Raw genomic sequence first — 17,935 nt, 5'->3', positions numbered from 1 at the left:
TCAAGTCTGGGGCTCTTTTGCTCTGTCCACACTCATCCTATGCAGAAGTTGTGTAGTTGGTAGAAGAGAAAAAGAGTTGATTTCTTCAAGATATCAAACATTGTCATAATGGAGTTATGAAAATTAATGAAGGGAAAATGTACTAGAACAGAGTCAGGAGGTTTGGCAGGGGCGGCTCTTCTGTCCTACCACTTATAGGCAATTGCATACACATGATAAGAAAGGAACTTTGCACCTGGATACTGTTTTACTACCCCAGCAGGAGGAAGAAAGGCTTTCCTCATATTCTGGGAATAGCCTAGCCAATGAGAGACAGTCACAACTCAGCCAATGAAAAACCACTATACTTCCAGCTTCCAGTTTAATCCAATGGACTTTTTGTTTATTTAACCCCCCTCCCAATTTCCTGCTTTCCTCTATAAAAGAGGATTCCCCTCTGGTGTTTAGAAGATTTGCCTATGGTTTTGCCAAATCTTGCTTCTCTCCAATTGCAATTCTCTGTTATTCCCAAATCTTTTGCCGATAAAATAACTGGCAGTTTTATTTTTAAGATTAACGGGGATGGTAATTGACTTGTCTTGATTTTCCCAGGATTTTCTTGGTTTAAGTACAGAGAGTCCTATATCCTGGGAATACCCTTGGCCTTGGGCAAACTGAGACTGTTGTTTCCCTGACCAGGTAGGATTTTTTTGCATTTCATAGAAATCAATAATTTTCTTTGACAACACTATGCCAAGGAAAGAGTATCATAATAACAGTAGATTTGTGAATGAAAATACCATCATCTTTGGCTCAAAACTGTTTATTAAAAAAGTTGGTTGGGGGTGGGGAGGGGGGGATGAATTCCGGCGTCTTGAAGTTTAAGAACTTGCTCCAGCTGAGATGTATCTTGTGATAGCACTTCTGATCCGTCCTCATGTTAGAGCTAAAACCCCTCGGCCCCATCTGTGTATTTAGCTAACAGTGGTTCTTGAAGTTTATTATCCACAGAATCACTAGGGAGCTTGTTGAAACACTGATAGCCTCAGTCCCAGTGATTCTGATTCAGGAAGTCTGGGCTGGCACTGTGAGCTTGTCCCTGAAATAGGATCTCAGCAGATGCTGATGCCACCAGTTTGTGGAACACCCATTGAGCAGCACTTGGTGAGTTCAATGCTCCCCAAAGTGAGGGTGCAAAGCAGTCATTGGGGTGTGGGAAAATTGAACATTTGCATATATAATTATGAAATTTAAAAAATTGTGATTTTAAGGAATACATAAAATAAGGTGTTAGTACAGTAGTAAAAGTAATGTAATGCCCGAAGTTCCGAAACCTCCCACAAAAGTCCACCAGAGTCGTAAGTCAAAGCCAAGCGGCAAGGGTCGTTTATTGCAGGTTCGAACCTGGTCCTCTGCGCACTCATCGCCGGTGACGCAAGAGGCCACGATCAGGGTTGGTACAGCGTTTTTATAGACAGAGACAAATAGCACAGGGGAGGTTTCAAATTATGAGGGGCCTGATTAGTCGATTTTAAAGTAAGGACATTTGTTGTTTTCTGATTGGGCGTCCTTTGTCTGTCCTTTGGCGGGAAGGCTTTGTCTGTTACTTGTGGCGGGAGAGAAAAAGAGGAAGGGGGAAGGGGGAAGGGGGAAGGGGAGGAATGTGTTAAGCAAGCAAGATTACAGAAGCGAGAAACGCCGGTTAGTTTATGTACAATCACTCATTCCATTACATATCAGACTACATTTAGGAAGGTTTACAACCCATTCTACTACACAGCGGGTTACATTCAGGAAAGGTCTCACAATGCTCATAGCAAACAGCAAGCAAAACAGACTTCTCAGCAATTGTATTTCTTATCAAAGATCCATAATAAGCAGAAAAGAGAACCTAGCTTTAAACTAAGGTAGGGCTGTCATTTGGATTGTTCCTTTCAGTAAATAATATGTAAACAAATATGCATAATTAGGGGTGTCTGTCAAGAAAATCTTGATAGCGTCAACCAATCAGCTTTTTGCCAGGAAAGCAGGGTGTACCTCCTACACCAGTCACCTCTGTGCCTCTGAACCTGCATTCTGGGAGGAAGCAGGAACTGCATTTTCAGCAGCCTACCTAGGTAATTCTTGTGCACACTTAAATTTGGAAGCCCTGACGGAAGTTCTGGGGCTCATTCTCTGAGCCAGTGGTTCTCAAGGTGTGGTTCTGAAGCATCAGCATCATCTGGAAACTTGTTAGGAATGTGGATTACTAGGCCCCACCCCAGACCAACTGAATTGAATTCTCTATGGGTCCCACCTACAATCTGTGGTTGAACAAGCCCTCTAGGAGATTCTAATGCATAACAAAGCTTCAGAAACACTGTTCTCCACAGGAGACCCTCAAGGAGAAGGAGCTGGTGACTCAGCTCCTCAGTAATGGGTTATTCTCAGAGTCCTACTGTTTCTGACTTTTTAACGCAGACAAATCTCTCTTGAAGACTACCTTTCCTGAGAAAATGAATGCCTACTGACTTTCTTCTGTCATGGAATCAGAGAAAAACAAACTAGGTCAGAGCCTAAGCCTCACTGAATCTCAGTTTTTTTGATCTGTAAAATGGGTGAATCCTAATGATGTCTCGATTATAGAGATCCAATGGGATGACGGGTGAAAAAGGGGTTTTGCTGATTATAAAGAACTATGAAAATAGTATTTAACTTTAAATTTTGAGCTCTGTTTAAATTCGTTTCACAGGGTTTGTTCATCCTTCTTGTCTTGTGTATATTGGGTCAATTTCCACTTGCATTTTCTTCTAGCTGCCCACTTACTACCATTTGCTGAGTGGCTGCTGTGTGTCAGGCACTTTGTTACTGCTTTACACACCTTATTTCTAATCCTTATAGGCCAACTAGTTATTTCCATTTTACAGATAAGGAAACTGAGATCCAAAGAGTTTAAATAATTCTCCTAATAAGTAGCAGAGCTTGGATTTAACTCAAGGCTGTAGGACTACAAAACCCACACTTCTTGAATTACAGCATGTTAAATCCTCATTCTGGTCTCATCATTAGAATTGACCTTTGTTTGTTCCTTTTGGGCCCCAACCTCCCGAGGAGTGGGGTAGCTTGTCTCCTCGGGCCCTGAGCCCTGATTCAGACACCGCTGCAAAGGGCTAGCAATATCCCGCTGGAGTCATCTGATGCCAGAGGCACACAAGAGTCTGTAAATATCATGGCTTCACCTGAAAGCAGTTGCATTTCTGGTTCTTCCTCAAACATCTTAAAAGTCTAACTTAAATACCATGGCTTTTTAGTTTCAACACACTCTCATGTGGGCTGCCTTAAGACCCTGTCCTATTTGCTCCCTTAGTATCTCAGGCTTCCTTCTATTCCTTAAAGTGGTGACCTGTGTGTTGTAGGTGCTGGTAGTTGTCCAGCCAACAGCCACTCTCCTCCTTGTTGCAAGACTGATTTATTCAGCTGCCTGCTTACTCTAGGAGTAAGTCCTCATTGTCTATTCATGGCAGCTTGATTCACGTTTTGAGGCACTGGTTTAGGGATGGGCATATTACACAGTAATGGCCAATGTCTGAGAGAAGAAGTCTCCTAAGGGCTCTGGGAAAAAGTTCTTTACTGACAAAAAGATATATAAGAAGCCACACCCCTGCTTCCTGTGCTGCAAGATTGCTTTACATGTGGGTCCTTAAAACTATGGCAGCCATGTTGTCTCTATAAAAATAGCTAGCTTGTGGCAATGCCAATGTGCTGGAATGAAAAGGAGCTGAATTTTTTATACCAGTATTGACACAGTGCATAAAACATTCTCAAAGGAATTCTGTCTGTTTGGGCTGCTATAACAAAATACCACAGGCTGGGTAAGCTTATACACAACAGAAATTTATTGCTCACAGTTCAGGAGGCTAGGAAGTCCAAGCATAGTTGTGTTTGGTGAGGGCTTCTTTTCTGGTTCATAGCTGTGCCTTCTTGCTCTGTCCTCTGTGGGGTCTTTTTCATAAGGCACTAATTCCACTTATGAGGGCTCCACCATCATGATTTAAGAAATTTCCAAAAGCAACTGCCACCCCCCCCCCCACCTTATTAATACCATCACTTATGGGGTTAGGATTTCAACATATGAATTTGGGGGGGGGGTATAAACTTTCAGAACATAGCACCTACCTTGAACTTGTGTGAGATAATAAAACCTCCATGGATATTAAATCATGTTTTGAATTGGGGTTTGAATGTCTATTATTTGCATCTGACAGCATTATAACTGACACTTGAAACTATTTCCTTCAGTCTCTACACTGGAAGGTGGGGATTTTATTTTTCTTGTTTGAAGTTATATCCTTAGCATCTAGCCTATAACTGACACACAGCAGGTGCTCATCAGATGCTTATTGACTAAATGAATAAGAGCTCTGTCAGGGGGAACTCACTGAAAGTAGAAATGTGATATCCTTGCCTGGGAGGCAGATTGAAAGAAAAACTTGAGATGACATTGTGTATGGACCGGGAAAAATTTCTGCTGGATAATACCCACTAGGAGTTAGTAGAATCCTTGGATATCAGAACAGAAAGGGGTGTTGGACACAGTTTTCTCAAACTGCCTTGTTTTCTTTTTAAAATGAAGAAAAGAGGCCCCAAGAAGGTAAGCAACTTATCCAAGGCTCTTGTTGTGGACCAAATGTTTGTGGTCCTACAAGATTCAGAAGTTGAAGCCCTAGACCCCGGTGTGACTATATTTGGAGATAGGGTAAGGTTAAACGAGGTCATAAGGGGGTGGGCAGTCCAGTAGGATTAGTGTCAAGAAGAGCGATCGGAGACAACACCCACCCCCAATAATGTGAAGGCTCAGTGGGCTATCTACAAGTCAGGAAAAGAGCCCTCACTAGAAATCTAATTGGCCAGCACTGTGATCTTGGATTTCCCAATCTCCAGCTCTGTGCACGATAAGTTCCTGTTGTTGAAATCAGACAATCTGTGTTATTTCGTTATAGTAGCACCTGCATATTTCTTGGCTCTCTTCCTTTATGCCAGCCAGACCCTTACTTGCTATGCCACTTGCTATGTGCCTGGGGCACATAATACCTACTCTCTGAGCCCCTTTCTTTCTTCCTTTCTTCTATTCAATTTATTTTTTTAAATTTTCATCTAAGTTAGCATATAGTGCAACAATGATTTCGCAAGTAGATTCCTTAATGTCTCTTACCTATTTAGCCCATCTCCCCTCCCACAAACATATTTGTTTGTTCTCCATATTTAAGAGTCTCTTATGTTTTGTCCCCTTCCCTGTTTTTATATTATTTTTGCTTCTCTTCCCTTATGTTCATCTGTTTTGTATCTTAAAGTCCTCATATGAGTGAAGTCATATGATACTTGTAGATGAACATAGGAGAAGGGAGGGGAAAATAAGATAAAAAACAGGGGGGAGGCAAACCATAAGACAGTCTTAGAGAACAAACTGAGGGTTGCTGGAGGGGTGTTGGATGGGGGATGGGCTAAATGTGCGATGAGCATTAAGGAAGGCACTCGGGGTGAGTATTGGGTATTATAGGTAAGTGATGAATCACTAAATTCTACTCCTGAAACCAATTCTATACTATATGTTAACTAACAGGAATTTAAATAAAAAAATAAAAAGTAGAAAAGAAAGATATGAAAAAAAAATTATCTGGCTCAGCATCCATGCTTTCTGCCATACCATGGGCTACTCCAGAAACTTGAAGGTGTCTGTCTGGATGACCCACTTTGAGGTCCTTCTGCCTCTAGCATGCCAAGTCTCCCATTTTCCCACAGGTCCTTCCCTGACTGAGCAGTGGGACTGTACCAGGAAGGTGGCTTGGATAGTGAAGGTTCAGATGTTATTGTGTATATGGTCATGGTGACCATCCACAGCAACTCTTCCGACTCCACCAGCTTAGCCCCCAAAAAACAAGGCATGGGCAATTCTTCATTTTTGTTTTGGTGTATAGTCCATGTAATTTTTCTTTGCTTTGGTTGTGTTTGGTCTACAAACCAGAGCTCTGGGATGAGGGCAATAAGAACTAGCAATTTGTCTGACTTCAAGTCAGGCATAAGTTCAAAGTCCAGTTACACCACTCTCACCTATTGTCTTTGTGCAAGTTTCTTCTAGGTCTCCATTTATTTACTTGGGATGTGGGGATAAAACCTTACTTGGAGGTTTATTGTATATAGTGATGTTGAATGTAGTTTTTCCATGCAAGAGATACTCAAAATGTGATAGCCATTCCTTAAATCGTTATAGAGGAGAGAGAAAAAATTAATTCCAGATCCTTACAGTCCAGTTACTACCTTTCCCCCCACCTCTCTATACCTTTCTCATTTGTTCTCAAATTAGCTTCTATTTCCTGCAAATATATCTCTGATAGGTCCTACTTTACATTTTTTTCTGGTTTGCCTTCCCAGCTCTGTTTATCCCTCTTAAATGGATTGTTTTGTTCTCCACCTCTCTCTCTTCCCCTCTCCCCGTCCCTTTCCCCCTGTCTACTTTGCACCCCAGACTTGTTATACATAGTCATATAGAAGGCTGTGTTTGCCCTGGGTTTGTTTCCAGCTCCATTCGGTGTCTGTCTTGCTCCAGGAATTTTTGAGGCCAAAACATTTGGCTGCAGAAGTGACTCCCTATGGCATCCATTGAGGTGCATCTGGATTCTGCAGCCAGCAGCCTTTGAAGCCCTACAGTGCATCTGGTAGAAAATGTTTTTGGCCAACAAGGAGCTCAATTATCTATGCACTTTTCCCCCAATCTCTTCTTCAATCTGTTAAAAACATCCAGATTTCTTGGGTTCCATTTAGAATGGAAAACTATAACCACTTGGGAACTCTGATAGTAAAAAACCTTTGCTGGCTCCCCATTGCCTATGGAATGAATGCTAAAGCACTCTGCAGGCAATCAAGGTCCTCAGAGTCCAGCCTCACTTACAGCCTTTAATCAGAGGGTCTTAATCTGGGGTTTGGGAATCCCTTGAAGTTCCAAGCAGAATTGTTTGTATGTAATTTTTTTTTTTTTTTGGTCTTCTGGATAGAAAGTTCAAAGCTTTCATCAGTTTCTCAAAGAGTTCCCCAAATCAAAATGATTAAGTACCCATCAATCCATTAGGCTTGCCCTTGAGTCAAGTAACTGGCACATCAAACTATCATTTTCATAGACTTAGTTCTGAGCTTCTTGCTCTTCTGTGCCCCTACCTACTGCCTTCTTAGCCAAAAATTGCATCTTCTCTCACTTTCCTGCTTGCTGGCTTATGGTTCTATTTCCCCAGTTTTATTTCTCTTTTTTATTAAATTAAAAAAAACCCTATTCATTTATTTATTTTGAGAGATAGAGGGAGAGAGAGAATCCCAAGCAGACTCCATGCTGTTAGCACAGAGCCCAATGTGGGGCTCGATCTTATGAACTTGAGATCATGACCTGAGCCGAAATCAAGAGCCCGACACTTAATTGACTGAGTCACCTAAGCGCTCTATGTTTTCTCTTTGTAGCATTGTCCTGATCTTCAAAGCTGACCGTTGGTTCTGTTTTTCCTGATAATAACTTTGTCTTTTGTGATAGTTTTCTGATAATGTCTTAGTTTGGCTTCCCCTCAGAAGCAGACCTTGACACGAAGTCAGATGTGTATGGTATATTTTGAGGGTTATCCTAGGAAACCTCAGTAAGAGAGTGAAGAAGGAAGCTGGCAGAGAATTATTACCAAAGAAGTTAAAAACATGGGCAGCTGGAGCCTAATTCTACAAGGCAGCACACATGGCAGGCTTTCCCTACCTGAGGTAAGTGGAGAGAGGTATTTATCCACCATCAGTCCTTGCTTGGACAGGGAAGAGAGCAGACATCAATTCTCTAGCACTCTGGCCTGCCTTGCCTACAGCAAAAGTAGAGTATAGCAGCTAGAGAGTCATAGGTGATAGCAGTAGAAACTGGGGTGGCTTGTACAGAAATAGTATATGATGAAGAGATACAGGTGGGGCCCCAATAGCATCGGCTACATGATCTAAGCTGTACTTAATTTTACCTTCTTCTTCTGACTACCTAGGGTTTGTACCTCCCAGTCTAGCCAGTCCTTGAGTTACTTCTTATGGAGGCACTTCTTTCACGTTTGCTGCACAAGACCTCTTACCAATTCCCAGGTGTAAATACTATTGTCTAGCTTCTGTCTGATTTCTCATTTTGTTTCCTTTTGCCTATGATGTCCCTGTCTTCTGCTGAAAACTTAATCATAATTCAAGGCTAAGATAAAATGTTCTCATTTTTATAGATTCATCTAAGTAAGAATCAAACACCCTCTCTCATTTGGTCCCTTAATGTTTCATGTTTGCTTCTATGAAATTGGTGAACCATTCTGGATGGATGTACTGTCTCTTTTCCTAGGAAGTGGAGTCGGAGGTCATGTACTGATTTATTAATCTTTGAATCTCAGAGATGAATCAAATGCTTGGTACACAGTAGGTATTTGAAAAAGGTTTGCTGAGATGAAATTCATAGTATCTGAGGATACAGTTCGTGACTACATCATGCCGTTGGACATGGAGTGTTTTGTTTGGTCTCTGAAATCTAACTCCATATGTGGTTTACTTGAGGGATAGTCTTTTTTTTCTTGCATTGATCTATTGTGATATCCTTATCTCAGTTGCCTTTCTGGAAATCAGTGCTTTAGGATTGCCTAAAAATCATCCTATAAAGAAGGTTGTTAATTGATGCAGCAAATACTTACTGAGCATTAGCTATGTTCTAAGTACCAGAAATATTCACCTAAGTATACTTTCAAGGAACTCTCAGTCCTGCTTCACCACTTTCTGGTCATGTGTGTTTAGCCAAGGAAATATGTCAAGCTGCCTCAGTTTTCTCTGAGAGGATTAGATTCATTATCTTTATAGGAGCCTGTTTCTAACTCTGTGACGCTCAGAGAAATTTTTGATACTAACGATAAAGATAATTTTCTTTGACCCTTTCAGATTCTGCTTTTTCTCCCTTTCCAACACTAAATTAGAACTAATACAGTTGGAACCACAATGGCTGGGCTGTATTTACAACCTTGGAGCAGTGCCTGTATCTGTTTTGTATGTATGCAAAACTCTTCTCTTTGTGACCAGATTGTAAAGCCAATGAGAAAGTGTTCAAGTATCCATGCCCCAGAATGTGTATGGGTTATTATGACAGACTAGCGAAAATCTTATGGGTAATTTCAGGCCTATCTTAATAATTCTTACTCAGCCTTCAAGGCTCAGTTCAGATGTGCCCTTCAGGAAATGTTTGGGCATTCCGGTTCGGCCCATGCAGTGGTCCTCTAGCATCTGGGGCTTGTCATATTATATTAATATTATTAGCTGTGTTTCTACCTAATTGTCGACTTATTGAGGTCAGGGGCTGTGCTTTGTTTGGCTTCTTCTTGAATGGAGTATCTGGTGTAAGGAAGGTCTCAATCACTATTTGTAAATGGAATATAATTCACATGCACACGTTTTTTTTTTTTTTTTTTGTTTGTTTGTTTGTTTTGTTTTGGAAGGACAATCCATGGTAATTCCAGAAGTGGGTGATTTTCCCAGCAGACTTTCTTTTAACATCCTCTTTTCCCCCTCATCTATTCAGTCTTTCATTACCTTCCTTGATTGATTTATAGGCTAGGTTAGATACAACTCTAATGAAGCCAAAAAATTGTCACAGTACTTTTGGGGATTGCTGTACTTAACTTCTGGAGATAATTGTTCATTCAGGCTCTTCACCTTTCATTCCTTTGTTCAGAGAAGGAGATGTTTTATGCTTTCTGGAGGGTGAGAGAGGCTCCAAGTTATTTAGGTTAGTCAACAAAAATTTGCTGACTATAGTGGGCAGGAATATGCCATGTCTGTTTTTTGGGAAGTAGTAATTTTAGAAAACCATTGGATAGATTTTAAACTCTTGATGTGTCCAATCATTTTTATGGCCTTTTTCAGATATTTCCTTTGATTTTAATTTACTTTCCATGGATTTTTTCCTGCCCCCAAACAGTTTAGTGCTGTATTATCAAAATGTAGCTTTAAGAATTCAAGGATATGTCCAGGCCTTGCCTGTACCAAAGGATGAGACTGTCAGGGGTCCTTTTCACAGGGAGGCAAAGAGGCCTAGAACTGGGAAGCAGGGATCAGTTATCCAGAACAGCTAGAAGCAAGGTAGCCAGTGTGGAGAGCCAGAGCAATCCGGGTTCCAAACTACAAAAACACTGGAAGTGGGATTGGGAAGGGAGATAGGATGCAAATATGAACAGTTAAGTCATTGAGTAGAATACTCTAGACCAGAACAGTATGAGATATGAGGTACAGAAAATAGAAAATGGTTAAGGAATGAACTTGTCAGTAGAAGAAGCCACCAACACCAGCTGTTTAACTGATGCCTCATATAGAGGCAGGTGCTGCACCTTAAAGAGATCCCAGTTGTCTGGACAGAAGATAGAGACAAAAGGTCCCTGTTAATAGGGTTTTTCCTTCACTCTGTAACACTTTCCAGTCTCTGGAAACATTTCTGGAGTAGAATTATACTATCCACAGAGAGAATAAATACCTTAGGCAGTCATGCCTTTTATGATTTTCTTCCTACATCTATTTCCCATCCATTTGTACTTTACTTAAAAAACAAGGCATAGACCTACCATGCCTGTATTTCTGCTGTGTGGTATGTGAGCTAGTGGGGTAGCTATGAAAAGTCAAATATAAAACAGGTGTTCAAGCACTGGAAACAAGAGAGAGCAAGACCAGATTGATTCCAGTACCATGCAAGAGACACCCCCTATCTCAATTCAACCCTAAATGCTGCCTATGCAGCCACCATCCCTCTTGTTGTGGCTTTGACTCTCCTAAACATATGCCACATATTATAGAATTGCAGCACCAACAGGAAAGGAGTGGTTTCCATGCAGTTCAGCTCACAGCCCCCTTTCTCTTTACACTAATGCTGACATATGCACCCAAAGAATAAATGCACTCTCTCAACCCAGATGGACCACAACACCATATTATTTTCAAGATTTAAATTCCTTACTCAGAAAATGGTTGCCAAAAAGTGAGCAACCCTTACACTCATTCACTCCAACCTTGGTGGACTATCCACTGAAATCAACTCCAATTAGCTATATAATTAAAAGTACAAATTGAAGTCTAATTACTAAAAACCATGGACTAAAACTCAAGACCCTAAATTCAATAACTGTCTCTTGGTTTTATAATGGAATTGAAAGAAATGGAAAATCCATGTCTGTCCACAGGAAGTTTATTGTCTAAAGTGATTCAATCCACATCTTCTGAGACTGACAGTGTTAGGCTCCATGAGAACAAGAGACATGGTTTAGACATTATTCCTGGTCTTAAGGAGCTCATGGCCCAGTGAGAGAGATATTCAAGGGTACAATCTGTTGATATAATATGATTAATTCTATCCCTTTTGAAGGTACAAATTAAATATTTCCAAATCTCAATCCATTGACTGCAATGAAGTCTTTCTTCTCAATGCATAATCACTACAGTGATTGAACCAAGGGTTCTAAAGAACTTGAAATAAATTCAAGGGGTAAGTCTTGCTAATTATTGTCATACAGAGAAAAAATAAATTCTGAGCTGTGGCCTGCATGGTCCTGTTCTCATGGAGTGTTACCACTCAAAACAATTGGTGAATGTCCTGACCATCTCGGTAAATGCTGCAGGGTCCGAGACACTGTCACAGAGACTAGGTGTACCTGTTTGCTGGGAGGTCAGGCAGTCAAGTGCAAGGAACAACTAAAAATACAGACTTGTCCCCAGCCCCCTTGCCACTGGTGGCTAAAAGGGCATAAGCCTGTCTTTGGTTTGGAGTTCAGACATGAGAAGGTGATGCATTTGACGCATTTTCCAAATTAATGCTTGAGGTTTTCAATTTGATAGGAATGTTGGGATAGTATTGCTGGGAAGTTTGTTAGTTTGTTTTAACAAAGCTAGAAACACTGAAGAAGTTGCAGAACTGAAGGAGACAGTCATTATTTCCGCTTTGGTCATGTAGATTCTGGGGCTGCTGTGAAGCATTTGACAGCAAATTTCAAATAGGCGTTTGGATATAAAGGGCTGGAACTACAAGAGTGGCTAGAGATATAAATTTGTGTATCATCATCTTATTATTAATCCCACATTGTAAATGAGGTTAAAAACTTGCCAGAGTCTCATCTATATCTTATAGGGTCTCTTCCTGTTTCTTTGTCTCTCTCCCACTCCTACATTACTCTGCGCCTAGAGTAGAGTCTTGTCCGAAGGAGATACTCAGTAAATATTTTCATATATCCCCCAAACTCCCTAGATAGATATCTCAGATCCACTTTAAATCTGCTGGCGACTCTTGTCACTTGGAAGAGCGTGCTTTGAAACTGTGAGCTCTCTGATGACTGCGCTCTGGGAGACAACAGGCGAGGAAACGCGCGGTGAGACTGCTAATTGCATTTACTGGACCACACGCCTTCCCTGGCTCTCAGAGGAATACACGTTTCCAAGAAATATGGGGTTTGTCTGAGGTCCAAGGGCACTTAGACAATGGAGAAAACAAATCCCTCAGGTTGTGGTTAATGTCTCCGCCTGTCTCAAGACCTGACTCCCTGTTGCCTTATTTATATCCGAACAACCAGGACTTTGGGATATTTGTGTTTAGATTTTGTGTACACAAATTTAAAGCTTTTTTTTTGATCTAGGTGAATAACACCCTGTCCAGGGGTTTCAGTGCTCTTAATATGAATTATATGTGGCGTTCTAGATTTGGAGACTGAAGCCTGGGCTGTGTATGTATTGTAACCCCTAGAAGTATATGACCTTGGGCAAGTAATTCTAATTATCTGAGTTATGTTTTCTTTACTCGTAACAGGGGATTAACATTACCTGCCTCCTAGGGTGGTTGTAAGGGTTCAGTGAAGTGGCCAGTGTGAAAGTATGTACCACATGTTTTTTAAAAAATATCTAGTGGGTATTGGCAAAGCATACTCTTCCAAGTCTTTTGGGGGTTTAATATTTTTTTGCCCATCTTCAGCTGGGGTGAATTTCTCATCTCACACCTCACTCTTTCTGTGGATAAATGGAGCTACTCTGCCTCAGAAAGTGCCCCTGAAATAATAATTTAAGCCACTCGTAATACAGATTGCTTTGTCTCTTGAGAATAGCCATGTTTTTGGGGTAAATTTTCTTGCTCTAATAATGTTCTGGTTGAGGTTGCTTATCATAGATCCTGCCCTTGGCCAGAGAAACTAGCTCCTGGATTAGGTCATTCCTAGACCTCCAATCCTTTAGCTGTAGTTATTAACCTAGCAAAGTGCACAGAGTCCAACTGGGCCAATGTCTTTCTCTTGAAGTTTAAATGAAAACCGACCCTGGGAGGGACCAGTTTTCTTTCCTGCTAATATGGAGAGAGAATTAGAGGCAACAAGTGGGGAGAGTTCTGGTAACATCAGTTCCTGGACCGTTGTCCTTGAGGCCAACTTCAGCCCTTGATTTTTCCAGATTCATTGGCTCAATAGATTCTCCTTTTTTGCTAACACTAATTTGGTTGGAGTTTTGCACTTGTAGCCATCATGATTTTTCCAGTTATCTATTATGGCATAAAAAAACAACCTCCAAATTTAGTGATCTAAACTGTGGACTGCATCCTGGATTATGTGGGTCGGGAATTCAGACAAGGTACCAAGGGAACAGTGTCTCTCTGCTCCATAATGTTTGAAGCCTCAGCTGATAAGACTTGAATAGATGGGGTGATTCAAATAGCTCAAAAGCTGGGACTACCAAGGGGGCTAACATCCCAACACTGAGATGGCTCCTTCATGCACATCACTGGCACCTGGGCTGGGATGACCCCCAAGGCTGGGCTCACGTGAAACTGTTGCTTGGAGTAGCAGTGTGTGGCCTCTTCAGGTAGCTGAATCTCTTCACAGAATTGTGGCTGGGTTTTAAGAAAGAGTGGCCCAGGGAGAAGCATTGGGAGAATAAGTATTCAAAGACAACAGGTGAAGCTGCATGACCATTTATGATCTAGACTCTGAGGTCACATAATATCATTTCTGACATACCCTATTGGTAGAAGCAATCAAGTAAAGGGGACACAGACCCAACTACTTGATAGAAGGAATCTCAAAGACTTTAAAGCCATTTAAAAAATAAAAACAATCAGAACAATCTTAATACACCTGTCTTTTTTTTTTTTTTTTTTTTTTTTTTTTGTTTACAGCCTTATCATTCTAGGCCCTCATCATCTCTGTCAGTGCTTACACTGGTGTCTTCAAAGCTTACCTTCTCCGGGAAGCTCTCCTTGACCTTCTTTATTTTACTCAGAACTCCCTTTGATTCTTTGGTCAAAGGCAAAACATTTATTTGAACTAAAGAAAAAACTAGAGTGTCCTTATTAACCTTTGTCTCGTTGATACTGGTGATGGTCATTTCTTATATATTCTTAGGTACCTCTATGAATCACAGAACCATAGATGTTGAAAGGTATGTGAGAAATAATTGGTTGATACTTTTAGTTATGCATATTAAATTCAAAAAAACCTTTATTAAATTCAACTCTATTCCAGCTAGTACAGAAGTTAAGAAGTTGAGCTAAGTGCACAGAATATCCATTTAGGAAATTTATCATCCAGGGAAGCATTTCCTAAAGCATCTTTTGAAAAGTTAGGTTCCACTGAACGTTAAGCATTTTATGAATAATAAAAGTTATGTTGTTAAATATTTGAGAAATACAGATTTAACAAAATTAAACATCTTTATGAGAAGATTCTTTAGGGCCTCTAATGTACATCTATTAGCCTTGAACAAATGTTTGTCTAATAAAGATCATTGGATGAAAGTGCATTGTACATCTTCAACGTAGGGGTGAAGTTCTCTGATCTCATAACTTCTTTCCTTGAAACTTACACCCAAACTGTTTTACCGTGGATAATATTTTGGGATTGACAACAGAATAAGAAATCAAACAATTACTCTTCGATTCCTCCCTTTCCCCTTTAGACTGGCTTTGTGCAAGGCCTGGGCTTTTGCTTCACTGTCTTTGTGTGCATTACTATATCCTGATGAAATGTAGACTCAGCCCTCACAGTCTGCTGGTTAGGAAACTCCAACAATATAGCCTCACTCTTGCTAGGACTCCCTTCTGGGAGCTATGTCTTGTGCCAGACACCTGATGGGCAGACATTCTGCTACAAACACACTAATGTTCCAAACCATGATGCCAGGATTCACCATAATTTGAGAATTCCCCATCCCTTAGATTGGACCTAAAATTCTGCCTGACAGAAACAGGTCTAAGTAAGCTGGCCTCTTCTTAACAAGTGATAATAAGACTAGTTACTATTCATCAAGGATTTACTTCAGACAAAGTCCTGGGTGAAAGTATTCACAATACTTTGTATGGGTTGAACCATACCATATCACCATTTTTGTAGGTCAAACCAGTTAAATATTGGCAAGCATGTGGTTGTGCCTAATATCACTTAATCTTCATAAAATTTCTACAAGTTAAGGCTTAGCTGGTCTAGGTCAAGGCACATGGGCATCATGGCGGCTGAATAATTTGTGCTCTTTCACATTGATCATCTTTAAATTTCTAGCTCTTACAGAGAGGCTGAGGGTAGTGTAGGGGAAGTAGAAAAAGAGGATTCCTGTTGGCCAGCCGGCCATTCTTCTATTTTGCAGAACAGTTGCACTCTGGCCCAAGATTTCATAAAGCCCAACTGTTAATCAGACATACCACTCCTTAGTAGGTGGTTTAGCAACTATTTTTTTTTAATATTGCTCCCATATCACCAGCAATTGATTAAAATATTCCCCCCATATGTTTTCACTCTTATGTGGATCCTGAGAAACTTAACAGAAGACCATGGGGGAGGGAGAGGGGAAAAACAAAGTTAGGGAGGGAGCCAAACCATAAGAGACTCTTAAAGACTGAGAATAAACTGAGGGTTGATGGGGTGTGGGAGGGAGGGGAAAGTGGGTGATGGGCATTGAGGAGGGCACCTGTTGGGATGAGCACTGGGTGTTGTATCAAAACCAATTTGACAATAAATTTCATATTAGAAAGAAAGACAGAATAAAAAAAATAAAATATTCCCCCTAGCTACATATTCTATTTTTGTGAAAGAAGTTCTGGAAAATACTTTTCCCTACTTCATTTCATTTTCAATAATGTTTTGATGCATTACATACAGCTGCTTGGAAGGCTTGGTAGATTTCATCTGGCTCTGGCTATATTCTCTCCATTTTTCAGATGAGAAACTCAAAGCTCAGATAAGTTAATAAATGTGCTAAAGGTCCCAGTGCCAGTATGTGCTAGAGCTGGGATTTTACTCAGATCTGGATGACTCCACACCCAGTTGTCTTAACCATTACAGAGTCCAGCTCTGGTTGCTCACAGGCATAGTTTCCCTCATTAAGTCAGCTAAAACCATAGTCCTTAAGAGTGTGTCCAGCCCGGGCTTGAATACTGCTTTGCTGCTTACTAGTTGCCCCTGTAGGGTAAATTACTTAGCCTCTCTGTTTCAATTTCCTCATCTGTAAAATGGAGATTAAAAATGCATTTTTGAGGGGATTTTGTGAGGATTCAATGACTTAAAAATAGTAGTGACTGCTGTCATTTATTATACCCTATCCCCATACAGTTAATTTCTATCTACCTTGCTTTTCCATTGACCTGTGTTGCTGAAGACCCAGTCAGTCCTGGACTAGAACTGACTTAAGCTGGAGTGGCCTATTTAAAAGCCTAAAGAATCTGCATCCTCATCTCTCTTTCCACTTGGAACTGGTGCCCAGGAATTCTAAATGGCCAACATTAGGGGATTAAATGGTACAAATTTAATAGCCACCAATAATCACCTAGTGTTAGATATTTAGATTGTGCCAAACTTTTGCAATTATAAACACAAAGAGCAAGGACAATTAAAGGAAAATGAAACAAAATTTTAAAGGTCAAGAGACGGATTATATAAATAGACAATGGTCAGACTGTATATGACAATAGAACGCTGACCTACAGCCTCTGCCACAAGCAACTGGATTTAGTCAGTGACTGCCAACTTCCCTATTCTGTGCTCTTACTTCAACTCAGAACCAAGCAGAGAAAATCAAATGCTCCTCAAACTGATCACATAAGGTACCTTTCTTCTATTAGCCTGACTCCAGCTTCCCCACATCAACAACCTCCAATTAAAGCATGCCCAAAACCTTCCCATTTTTCCTTCTGAAAAGATTTCCCACTACCCTGCCTGCCTGCCTTTGAATCTCTACCAAACGTTAGTGACAGCAACTAATTCCTTGCTACAGCAGCAAACTCTTAATAAATAGACTCTGTTTGTTCTCATTTTGGTGGTTTTTGTTTATTTCCAGTTTTTCTGGAGGTACCACTGAGCTATAGTCTGCACTGCTCGTCACATGGACCCCAGGCTTCAAGCAGGTACAGCATCCAGAGAGGCCCCTTGTGCCTTGCTGCTCACAGCTTACAGACTCAGTGTCTTATGTGGTAAGTGCACACTGGGTCTGAACTCCATACTCTTGGGTTGAGGTTCTTGGATATATATTCTCAGTTTAGTAATTGGGTTTTATTATTAGTTCTCATTTGGTTAGCATTCTTGGTGGAATCAGGCCATTCCTTTTTACCCCTTTGCTCTGTTTTGTGCTTTTGCATAGGCCTTGTAAGCCTCTTGTCTGAGCCACCCTGGTGAGTTTGTGGTTCTTACCAGACCAGCATCCATACAAACTTTGCTGTGGGTCACCCATGAGTAAGGTTCTCCTTCCATCTAAATATTTTGTCCTAAGAACTTAGCTTTGATCCAGAGACTGTTTTCTCTTTTTCTACCTTCTGGGGTGTGCTGTCTGTATTTGGAGGCTACCAACTGTCAGATTGGGGCACTGAGACACAAAGTGCACAAGCACCAATTTCAACTGACTATTGCCAGCTCTCATGGGGTTGTTTAAATATAAATCCTCTCCAAGTCTTGGG

At 40.8% G+C, this 17,935-nt stretch overlaps 1 long non-coding RNA gene across 1 annotated transcript in view; it reads left to right on the top strand.

The window, feature by feature from the left end:
* LOC123597986 overlaps positions 1-17,456 on the top strand; it is a 68,997-nt gene extending 51,541 nt beyond the window's left edge. Inside the window, exon 2 of the long non-coding RNA XR_006712344.1 lies at positions 17,323-17,456. This is a non-coding gene — a long non-coding RNA (uncharacterized LOC123597986). The remainder of the gene's footprint in view (positions 1-17,322) is intronic.
* The last annotated feature ends 479 nt before the right edge of the window (positions 17,457-17,935 follow it).

This window comes from Leopardus geoffroyi, chromosome C1, assembly GCF_018350155.1.
Source record: "Leopardus geoffroyi isolate Oge1 chromosome C1, O.geoffroyi_Oge1_pat1.0, whole genome shotgun sequence".
In the NCBI taxonomy this organism is placed as follows: domain Eukaryota; kingdom Metazoa; phylum Chordata; class Mammalia; order Carnivora; family Felidae; genus Leopardus; species Leopardus geoffroyi.
The sequence above is the reverse complement of the archived record's forward strand: the minus strand, read 5'-3'. Positions and strand labels throughout refer to the sequence as shown.